At 50.9% G+C, this 12,500-nt stretch overlaps 1 protein-coding gene across 1 annotated transcript in view; it reads left to right on the top strand.

Moving 5' to 3' along the window:
• The window catches only part of LOC306919195 (large neutral amino acids transporter small subunit 4-like), a gene marked incomplete at both ends in the record, with an annotated part of 40,922 nt that overhangs the window by 10,748 nt on the left and 17,674 nt on the right, over positions 1-12,500 (top strand). The window lies entirely within an intron of this gene.

Here is a 12,500-nt window from a genome sequence, read left to right on the forward strand (position 1 = left end):
TCTGACCTCTGACCTCATCTGTTGCAGTAGAACTAACTCAACTTGTAGATCTGATATTTGTATTAACATCCCGAGCGGCCATTAAATCAGGATGCCCAGATGTTTGTTGCTTCAGGGCCCATTTCAAGGTTGCTCCACGCCCTTTGGGAAGTAGCTAGAAGTAGCTAGATGTAGCTAGATGTAGCCAAAACACCCCCGAGGCGACAGGAGGTATGATTAGTTCTAATGCGACTAGCGACGGGACCGCTGGGCCGTCTGACACAGGATGGGTGGGCCGTCTGACACAGGATGGGTGGGCCGTCTGACACAGGATGGGACCGCGGTGGGCCGTCTGACACAGGATGGGTGGGCCGTCTGACACAGGATGGGTGGGCCATCTGACACAGGATGGGACCGCGGTGGGCCGTCTGACACAGGATGGGACCGCGGTGGGCCGTCTGACACAGGATGGGTGGGCCGTCTGACACAGGATGGGTGGGCCATCTGACACAGGATGGGACCGCGGTGGGCCGTCTGACACAGGATGGGTGGGCCGTCTGACACAGGATGGGTGGGCCGTCTGACACAGGATGGGTGGGCCGTCTGACACAGGATGGGTGGGCCGTCTGACACAGGATGGGTGGGCCGTCTGACACAGGATGGGTGGGCCGTCTGACACAGGATGGGTGGGCCGTCTGACACAGGATGGGTGGGCCGTATGACACAGGATGGGTGGGCCGTCTGACACAGGATGGGTGGGCCGTATGACACAGGATGGGTGGGCCGTCTGACACAGGATGGGTGGGCCGTCTGACACAGGATGGGTGGGCCGTCTGACACAGGATGGGTGGGCCGTCTGACACAGGATGGGTGGGCCGTCTGACACAGGATGGGTGGGCCGTCTGACACAGGATCTTTGGATAGAATTGGAAGCATTGATTTAGATCAAGAGTTACTCACGTTTGTGATCGTTTGAAAATCATTTTTCGACTGCGGTCGAGATCTTGGATTTCACAATGCCACACCAGACTTCCCGGTCCTTCATTGCCATCCCCAGTTCCTACTTACTGATGCCTGTGTCCCTAGCGATGACATCATGTGTCCCTAGCGATGACATCATGTGTCCCTAGCGATGACATCATGTGTCCCTAGCAATGACATCATGTGTCCCTAGCGATGACATCAGGGAACGACAGTTTTCTACCTCTGGTCTGCTTTGAGGCAGGACTCCAGAGAAGATGGGAAGATATAACCTCATTGTCAGCTCTGTAGCAGTGGCCGGAAAACTGTGTTCTTCTGGATCGGACTAGTGAAGAAACACGGGGAAGGTTGCCGTATATTAGATTAGTCGATGGGTGGACTAGTGTAGAAACACAGGGAAGGTTGCCGTATATTAGATTAGTCGATGGGTGGACTAGTGTAGAAACACAGGGAAGGTTGCCGTATATTAGATTAGTCGATGGGTGGACTAGTGTAGAAACACAGGGAAGGTTGCCGTATATTAGATTAGTCGATGGGTGGACTAGTGAAGAAACACGGGGAAGGTTGCCGTATATTAGATTAGTCGATGGGTGGACTAGTGAAGAAACACGGGGAAGGTTGCCGTATATTAGATTAGTTGATGGGTGGACTAGTGAAGAAACACGGGGAAGGTTGCCGTATATTAGATTAGTTGATGGGTGGACTAGTGAAGAAACACGGGGAAGGTTGCCGTATATTAGATTAGTTGATGGGTGGACTAGTGAAGAAACACGGGGAAGGTTGCCGTATATTAGATTAGTCGATGGGTGGACTAGTGTAGAAACACAGGGAAGGTTGCCGTATATTAGATTAGTCGATGGGTGGACTAGTGTAGAAACACAGGGAAGGTTGCCGTATATTAGATTAGTCGATGGGTGGACTAGTGTAGAAACACAGGGAAGATTGCCGTATATTAGATTAGTCGATGGGTGGACTAGTGTAGAAACACAGGGAAGGTTGCCGTGGGAGTTGTAGTCCTTTGTGACCTGAGAGTTGTAGTCCTTTGTGACCCGGGAGTTGTAGTTCTTTGTGAACTGGGAGTTGTAGTTATTTGTGACATGGGAGTTGTAGTCCTTTGTGACCTGGGAGTTGTAGTTATTTGTGACCTGGGAGTTGTAGTCATTTGTGACCTGGGAGTTGTAGTTCTTTGTGACCTGGGATTTGTAGTCCTTTGTGACCTGGGAGTTGTAGTTCTTTGTGACCTGGGAGTTGTAGTTCTTTGTGACCTGGGGGTTGTAGATAGAGGATGAGTTTCATTGTGTTTTCTACTGTCCACTATACCATGATTTAAGAAACTCAGTGCCGCGCTACGAGCTTGCAGGTCTGATATTTTTGAAAAATCGTGAAAATGTGGCGCAAACCTTTGAAAATATATTCTTTCACAGTGAACGTTTTTAACTCAAATCTTTGCTTCTGGGGGGGTTCCTGGAACTACATATTTTCAGATGGGGGTCGGCGGCCAATTACATATATCTTTGGGGGTCCTTGACATGAAAATGTTTGAGAACCACTGACACAGAAACATTGGGTTTTTCAGAAAACTGTCAGTGTTTAGAAGACATTTGTGACTAAATTTGACTGAGGGACTGCCATTGGATTTCTTTGAATTTTCGTAAAGGGGTTAAAACTGTCAGTGTTAAGAAGACATTTTGTAGAATCGTCCTCAGGTCTAAAGGGGTTAAAACTGTCTGTAGTTAAAGGGGTTAAAACTGTCTGTAGTTAAAGGGGTTAAAACTGTCAGTAGTTAAAGGGGTTAAAACTGTCTGTAGTCAGAGGAGTGTTTATACACCAGCCTGTAGAACTGCCACAAACAAAACATATAAAACATATAAAACATATAAAACATATAAAACATATAAAACATGCCATACTGCATCCTCGCACCGCAGTTTCAGTTGTAGTTTTAGTTGTAGTTTTTATAACGACGGAACTTTAGATTAATCTCCGTCCCGGAGCGACGAACGGGATTATATGATAGGACGTAGACATCCGTTTGTGCCACTCGGAGTGTTAAATAGCCAAAGATTATTATAGGCTTTTCTTTTTTCTTTTTCTTTTTTTTTGTAAATGTAAATTGACAGATGAGTTAACAGACTGCTAATACAAGCTTGACTGGAGCATGCGCATACACACACACACACACACACACACACACACACACACACACACACACACACACACACACACACACACACACACACACACTCTGTCTGATTAACCTCTCTGCAAACAAATTCAAACGTTGTCCTGGAAAAATATCTGTTGAAGCAGGTTAAGCTGCTGCTTCGCACACACACACACACACACACACACACACACACACACACACACACACACACACACACACACACACACACACACACACACACACACACACACACACACACACACACACACACACACACACACACACACACACACACACAGAGTAATATATGCTGTTGCGCGTTATTAACTTATTAACCTGCTTCAATGAGAGCCAGCGCTCTGCAAATGTGTGTGTGTGTGTGTGTGTGTGTGTGTGTGTGTGTGTGTGTGTGTGTGTGTGTGTGTGTGTGTGTGTGTGTGTGTGTGTGTGTGTGTGTGTGTGTGTGTGTGTGTGTGTGTGTGTGTGTGTGTGTGTGTGTGTGTTCACATTCTATGATCCTATACTTTACTGAGACGCTACACTGTCTCTGCATTCTATGATCCTATGGTTTACTGTCTCTCTGCATCCTATGATCCTATAGTTTACTGTCTCTCTGCATCCTATGATCCTATAGTTTACTGAAACGCTACACTGTCTCTCTGCATCCTATGATCCTATAGTTTACTGAGACGCTACACTGTCTCTCTGCATCCTATGATCCTATAGTTTACTGAGACGCTACACTGTCTCTCTGCATTCTATGATCCTATAGTTTACTGAGACGCTACACTGTCTCTCTGCATTCTATGATCCTATAGTTTACTGTCTCTCTGCATTCTATGATCCTATAGTTTACTGTCTCTCTGCATTCTATGATCCTATAGTTTACTGTCTCTCTGCATCCTATGATCCTATAGTTTACTGTCTCTCTGCATCCTATGATCCTATAGTTTACTGTCTCTCTGCATCCTATGATCCTATAGTTTACTGAAACGCTACACTGTCTCTCTGCATTCTATGATCCTATAGTTTCCTGAGACGCTACACTGTCTCTCTGCATTCTATGATCCTATAGTTTACTGAGACGCTACACTGTCTCTCTGCATCCTATGATCCTATAGTTTACTGAGACACTACACTGTCTCTCTGCATCCTATGATCCTATAGTTTACTGAGACGCTACACTGTCTCTCTGCATTCTATGATCCTATAGTTTACTGAGACGCTACACTGTCTCTCTGCATTCTATGATCCTATAGTTTACTGAGACACTACACTGTCTCTCTGCATTCTATGATCCTATAGTTTACTGAGACACTACACTGTCTCTCTGCATCCTATGATCCTATAGTTTACTGAGACACTACACTGTCTCTCTGCATTCTATGATCCTATAGTTTACTGAGACACTACACTGTCTCTCTGCATTCTATGATCCTATAGTTTACTGAGACACTACACTGTCTCTCTGCATTCTATGATCCTATAGTTTACTGTCTCTCTGCATCCTATTATCCTATAGTTTACTGATGGTTTTGCAGTCCTACGGACACACACACACACACACACACACACACACACACACACACACACACACACACACACACACACACACACACATACACGCACGCACGCACACACACACACACACATACACGCACGCACACACACACACACACACACACACACACACACACACACACACACACACACACACACACACACACACACACGTGCACACTTCACGTGAGAGCGATGCTCAGACGCTGAACACACATTTCAACTTCTTCTTTTAGGAAAAAAAGAAGAAGTTTGTTTTGGAAAGTTTAACTCAGCAGAAACCACTTAATGACTGAGTCACACACGCACGCACGCACGCACGCACGCACGCACGCACGCACGCACGCACGCACGCACGCACGCACGCACGCACGCACGCACGCACGCACGCACGCACGCACGCACGCACGCACGCACGCACACACATAATGCAGGGCAAACGTGCACATAGCAGATTATGAACAAACAATCCATGTACGTTTGCCCTGCAGTGCACCTGGGTGTGTGTGTGTGTGTGTGTGTGTGTGTGTGTGTGTGTGTGTGTGTGTGTGTGTGTGTGTGTGTGTGTGTGTGTGTGTGTGTGTGTGTGTGTGTGTGTGTGTGTGTGTGTGTGTGCATGTGTGTGTGTGCGTGGGTGTGCATGTGTGCATGTGTGCATGCAAGCGTGTGCGTGTGCGTGGGTGTGCATGTGTGCATGCGTGCGTGTGTGCATGTGTGCGTGTGCAGACACCAACAGGTTTAGTCAGGGTGAAGCTGGTCTCGTTGTAAGAACGGGTGAAACGAGGTCACATTATGTTATTGAGGTAAAACTCATCACATTGTGATGACGGATATGGCCGTTTTTAAACTCATCACATTGTGATGACGGATATGGCCGTTTTTAAACTCATCACATTGTGATGACAGCTATGGCCGTTTTTAAACTCATCACATTGTGATGACGGATATGGCCGTTTTAAAACTCATCACATTGTGATGACGGATATGGCCGTTTTAAAACTCATCACATTGTGACGACGGCTATGGCCGTTTTCAGCCCAAGGAGTGTTTTTTGTGCAAAACTAATGCTTGGAATGCATTCAGAATCATGAAAAAAGAATTGCCTCATTGTGCCTTAACTATTTTTTCCCCAAGTCCGTATATATACCTTCCCCCGTCGCTAGGGGGTGTCATATCCCAGGTCCGTATATATACGGACGTTGACGCTAGGGGGCGTCATATCCCAGGTCCGTATATATACGTACCCCGCCACTAGGGGGCGTCATATCCCAGGTCCGTATATATACCTTCCCCCGCCACTAGGGGGCGTCATATCCCAGATCCGTATATATACGTACTCCGCCACTAGGGGGCGTCATATCCCAGGTCTGTAAATATACGTACTCCAACGTAGACTCCGTCTATATAATGGTTCAGTCCAACGGAAGCTTTTAACATTTGTCCGGTTCCTATGGCAACTCCCCACCGTTCCAACTATGGGATTGCAGATATAATCTCAGTGCAAAGCAGTTGAAAGGGAGGACTTTCAAACCTCCATAAGTCAGACTCCAGGCTGTCCACGTTTAGGATTTAATTTGTGCCTTTGTACCGCGACGCTGCCGCCATGTAAACGCTTCTGACTAAAGGTAAAGACTGTGTAAGTGTTCCAATGATACAGTGTGTGTAGCGTGTGTGCGGGGGGGGGGGGGGGGGAAACTCCGTCTTTTAAAGTGAACGCATATGCTGGCGCTGCATGGGAACTGGGGTTGATGCTAACAGCTAGCGGTATGCTGGCGCTGCATGGGAACTGGGGTTGATGCTAACAGCTAGCGGTATGCTGGCGCTGCATGGGAACTGGGGTTGATGCTAACAGCTAGCCGTATGCTGGTGCTACATGGGAACTGGGGTTGATGCTAGCAGCTAGCGGTATGCTGGCGCTGCATGGGAACTGGGGTTGAAGCTAACAGCTAGCGGTATGCTGGCGCTGCATGGGAACTGGGGTTGATGCTAACAGCTAGCCGTATGCTGGCGCTGCATGGGAACTGGGGTTGATGCTAACAGCTAGCCGTATGCTGGCGCTGCATGGGAACTGGGGTTGATGCTAACAGCTAGCCGTATGCTGGCGCTGCATGGGAACTGGGGTTGATGCTAACAGCTAGCCGTATGCTGGTGCTGCATGGGAACTGGGGTTGATGCTAACAGCTAGCCGTATGCTGGCGCTGCATGGGAACTGGGGTTGATGCTAACAGCTAGCCGTATGCTGGTGCTGCATGGGAACTGGGGTTGATGCTAACAGCTAGCGGTATGCTGGCGCTGCATGGGAACTGGGGTTGATGCTAACAGCTAGCCGTATGCTGGCGCTGCATGGGAACTGGGGTTGATGCTAACAGCTAGCCGTATGCTGGCGCTGCATGGGAACTGGGGTTGATGCTAACAGCTAGCCGTATGCTGGTGCTGCATGGGAACTGGGGTTGATGCTAACAGCTAGCCGTATGCTGGCGCTGCATGGGAACTGGGGTTGATGCTAACAGCTAGCCGTATGCTGGTGCTGCATGGGAACTGGGGTTGATGCTAACAGCTAGCGGTATGCTGGCGCTGCATGGGAACTGGGGTTGATGCTAACAGCTAGCGGTATGCTGGCGCTGCATGGGAACTGGGGTTGATGCTAACAGCTAGCGGTATGCTGGTGCTGCATGGGAACTGGGGTTGATGCTAACAGCTAGCGGTATGCTGGCGCTGCATGGGAACTGGGGTTGATGCTAACAGCTAGCGGTATGCTGGCGCTGCATGGGAACTGGGGTTGATGCTAACAGCTAGCGGTATGCTGGCGCTGCATGGGAACTGGGGTTGATGCTAACAGCTAGCCGTATGCTGGTGCTGCATGGGAACTGGGGTTGATGCTAACAGCTAGCCGTATGCTGGCGCTGCATGGGAACTGGGGTTGATGCTAACAGCTAGCCGTATGCTGGTGCTGCATGGGAACTGGGGTTGATGCTAACAGCTAGCCGTATGCTGGCGCTGCATGGGAACTGGGGTTGATGCTAACAGCTAGCGGTATGCTGGCGCTGCATGGGAACTGGGGTTGATGCTAACAGCTAGCGGTATGCTGGCGCTGCATGGGAACTGGGGTTGATGCTAACAGCTAGCCGTATGCTGGTGCTGCATGGGAACTGGGGTTGATGCTAACAGCTAGCGGTATGCTGGCGCTGCATGGGAACTGGGGTTGATGCTAACAGCTAGCCGTATGCTGGTGCTGCATGGGAACTGGGGTTGATGCTAACAGCTAGCCGTATGCTGGCGCTGCATGGGAACTGGGGTTGATGCTAACAGCTAGCCGTATGCTGGTGCTGCATGGGAACTGGGGTTGATGCTAAAAGCTAGCCGTATGCTGGCGCTGCATGGGAACTGGGGTTGATGCTAACAGCTAGCGGTATGCTGGCGCTGCATGGGAACTGGGGTTGATGCTAACAGCTAGCGGTATGCTGGCGCTGCATGGGAACTGGGGTTGATGCTAACAGCTAGCCGTATGCTGGTGCTACATGGGAACTGGGGTTGATGCTAGCAGCTAGCGGTATGCTGGCGCTGCATGGGAACTGGGGTTGAAGCTAACAGCTAGCGGTATGCTGGCGCTGCATGGGAACTGGGGTTGATGCTAACAGCTAGCCGTATGCTGGCGCTGCATGGGAACTGGGGTTGATGCTAACAGCTAGCCGTATGCTGGCGCTGCATGGGAACTGGGGTTGATGCTAACAGCTAGCCGTATGCTGGCGCTGCATGGGAACTGGGGTTGATGCTAACAGCTAGCCGTATGCTGGTGCTGCATGGGAACTGGGGTTGATGCTAACAGCTAGCCGTATGCTGGCGCTGCATGGGAACTGGGGTTGATGCTAACAGCTAGCCGTATGCTGGTGCTGCATGGGAACTGGGGTTGATGCTAACAGCTAGCGGTATGCTGGCGCTGCATGGGAACTGGGGTTGATGCTAACAGCTAGCCGTATGCTGGCGCTGCATGGGAACTGGGGTTGATGCTAACAGCTAGCCGTATGCTGGCGCTGCATGGGAACTGGGGTTGATGCTAACAGCTAGCCGTATGCTGGTGCTGCATGGGAACTGGGGTTGATGCTAACAGCTAGCGGTATGCTGGCGCTGCATGGGAACTGGGGTTGATGCTAACAGCTAGCGGTATGCTGGCGCTGCATGGGAACTGGGGTTGATGCTAACAGCTAGCGGTATGCTGGTGCTGCATGGGAACTGGGGTTGATGCTAACAGCTAGCGGTATGCTGGCGCTGCATGGGAACTGGGGTTGATGCTAACAGCTAGCGGTATGCTGGCGCTGCATGGGAACTGGGGTTGATGCTAACAGCTAGCGGTATGCTGGCGCTGCATGGGAACTGGGGTTGATGCTAACAGCTAGCCGTATGCTGGTGCTGCATGGGAACTGGGGTTGATGCTAACAGCTAGCCGTATGCTGGCGCTGCATGGGAACTGGGGTTGATGCTAACAGCTAGCCGTATGCTGGTGCTGCATGGGAACTGGGGTTGATGCTAACAGCTAGCCGTATGCTGGCGCTGCATGGGAACTGGGGTTGATGCTAACAGCTAGCGGTATGCTGGCGCTGCATGGGAACTGGGGTTGATGCTAACAGCTAGCGGTATGCTGGCGCTGCATGGGAACTGGGGTTGATGCTAACAGCTAGCCGTATGCTGGTGCTGCATGGGAACTGGGGTTGATGCTAACAGCTAGCGGTATGCTGGCGCTGCATGGGAACTGGGGTTGATGCTAACAGCTAGCCGTATGCTGGTGCTGCATGGGAACTGGGGTTGATGCTAACAGCTAGCCGTATGCTGGCGCTGCATGGGAACTGGGGTTGATGCTAACAGCTAGCCGTATGCTGGTGCTGCATGGGAACTGGGGTTGATGCTAAAAGCTAGCCGTATGCTGGCGCTGCATGGGAACTGGGGTTGATGCTAACAGCTAGCGGTATGCTGGCGCTGCATGGGAACTGGGGTTGATGCTAACAGCTAGCGGTATGCTGGCGCTGCATGGGAACTGGGGTTGATGCTAACAGCTAGCCGTATGCTGGTGCTGCATGGGAACTGGGGTTGATGCTAACAGCTAGCGGTATGCTGGCGCTGCATGGGAACTGGGGTTGATGCTAACAGCTAGCCGTATGCTGGTGCTGCATGGGAACTGGGGTTGATGCTAACAGCTAGCGGTATGCTGGTGCTGCATGGGAACTGGGGTTGATGCTAACAGCTAGCCGTATGCTGGTGCTGCATGGGAACTGGGGTTGATGCTAGCAGCTAGCGGTATGCTGGCGCTGCATGGGAACTGGGGTTGATGCTAACAGCTAGCCGTATGCTGGCGCTGCATGGGAACTGGGGTTGATGCTAACAGCTAGCCGTATGCTGGCGCTGCATGGGAACTGGGGTTGATGCTAACAGCTAGCGGTATGCTGGTCCTGCATGGGAACTGGGGTTGATGCTAGCAGCTAGCGGTATGCTGGCGCTGCATGGGAACTGGGGTTGATGCTAACAGCTAGCGGTATGCTGGCGCTGCATGGGAACTGGGGTTGATGCTAACAGCTAGCCGTATGCTGGCGCTGCATGGGAACTGGGGTTGATGCTAACAGCTAGCCGTATGCTGGTGCTACATGGGAACTGGGGTTGATGCTAGCAGCTAGCCGTATGCTGGCGCTGCATGGGAACTGGGGTTGATGCTAACAGCTAGCCGTATGCTGGCGCTGCATGGGAACTGGGGTTGATGCTAACAGCTAGCGGTATGCTGGTGCTGCATGGGAACTGGGGTTGATGCTAACAGCTAGCCGTATGCTGGTGCTGCATGGGAACTGGGGTTGATGCTAACAGCTAGCCGTATGCTGGTGCTGCATGGGAACTGGGGTTGATGCTAACAGCTAGCCGTATGCTGGTGCTGCATGGGAACTGGGGTTGATGCTAACAGCTAGCCGTATGCTGGTGCTGCATGGGAACTGGGGTTGATGCTAACAGCTAGCCGTATGCTGGTGCTGCATGGGAACTGGGGTTGATGCTAACAGCTAGCCGTATGCTGGTGCTGCATGGGAACTGGGGTTGATGCTAACAGCTAGCCGTATGCTGGTGCTGCATGGGAACTGGGGTTGATGCTAACAGCTAGCCGTATGCTGGCGCTGCATGGGAACTGGGGTTGATGCTAACAGCTAGCGGTATGCTGGCGCTGCATGGGAACTGGGGTTGATGCTAGCAGCTAGCGGTATGCTGGCGCTGCATGGGAACTGGGGTTGAAGCTAACAGCTAGCCGTATGCTGGCGCTGCATGGGAACTGGGGTTGATGCTAGCAGCTAGCGGTATGCTGGCGCTGCATGGGAACTGGGGTTGATGCTAACAGCTAGCGGTATGCTGGCGCTGCATGGGAACTGGGGTTGATGCATGCAGCGCCAGTTCCCATGGCGCTGCATGGGAACTGGGGTTGATGCTAACAGCTAGCGGTATGCTGGCGCTGCATGGGAACTGGGGTTGATGCTAACAGCTAGCGGTATGCTGGTGCTGCATGGGAACTGGGGTTGATGCTAACAGCTAGCCGTATGCTGGTGCTGCATGGGAACTGGGGTTGATGCTAGCAGCTAGCGGTATGCTGGCGCTGCATGGGAACTGGGGTTGAAGCTAACAGCTAGCCGTATGCTGGCGCTGCATGGGAACTGGGGTTGATGCTAGCAGCTAGCGGTATGCTGGCGCTGCATGGGAACTGGGGTTGATGCTAACAGCTAGCGGTATGCTGGCGCTGCATGGGAACTGGGGTTGATGCTAACAGCTAGCCGTATGCTGGCGCTGCATGGGAACTGGGGTTGATGCTAACAGCTAGCGGTATGCTGGCGCTGCATGGGAACTGGGGTTGATGCTAACAGCTAGCCGTATGCTGGCGCTGCATGGGAACTGGGGTTGATGCTAGCAGCTAGCGGTATGCTGGCGCTGCATGGGAACTGGGGTTGATGCTAGCAGCTAGCGGTAGAGATAGAGTTAACAGGTGTTTGATTGTGGCCATGTGGATTTGGGGCTCCCACGAATTGTCCCCGCATTTTTGCGACGGTACATGGAGGCTCAATGTGTTTAACCCCTTTTGGGGCGGGAACCCCTTTTGGTGTTTTAAGTATTATGTTATACTTTAGCTATTGAAAAATAGCAGATCTACAAAGCTCAAGTCTGCTATTTTTGAAAATTTGTGAAAATGTGGCCCAAATGTTTAAATATATTCTTTCAGTTTTTAACTAAATGTTTTGCTTCTGGGAGGTCCCTGGAACAACATATTTTCAGATGGGGGGTCGGCGGCCAATTACATATAATTTTGGGCGTCCCTGACATGAAATATTGAGAACCACCGATACAGAAACAGGTATTTCAGAAAACTGTCATTTTTTTAAATTTCGACGTCAGACCTAAATTAGTTTAATATCCCTCCTAGATGATAAATCCACTGAGAAACGGAGCTTTGCTCTCCGCGCTCACAGAGAAACGGAGCTTTGCTCTCCGCGCTCACAGAGAAACGGAGCTTTGCTCTCCGCGCTCACAGAGAAACGGAGCTTTGCTCTCCGCGCTCACAGAACTGACGTAAACCACCGACTACATCCTGTTGACAATGAGTTGAGTACTGATGCCGAAGGTGAAGGACTGATGATAAGAGAGCGCCCCTCACTTCACACGGGTGTGATTTTTAAACTATTTTCAGCAATGGGATGAACACATTTTTGGTCAATTTGAAAGAGGCTCTCAAGTGTATGAAGTGAACAGAGCCGGGTTTATAATAAGGCACGCACGCACGCACGCACGCACGCACGCACGC

This window comes from Electrona antarctica (assembly GCF_951216825.1).
Source record: "Electrona antarctica genome assembly, contig: scaffold_51, whole genome shotgun sequence".
NCBI lineage: Eukaryota > Metazoa > Chordata > Actinopteri > Myctophiformes > Myctophidae > Electrona > Electrona antarctica.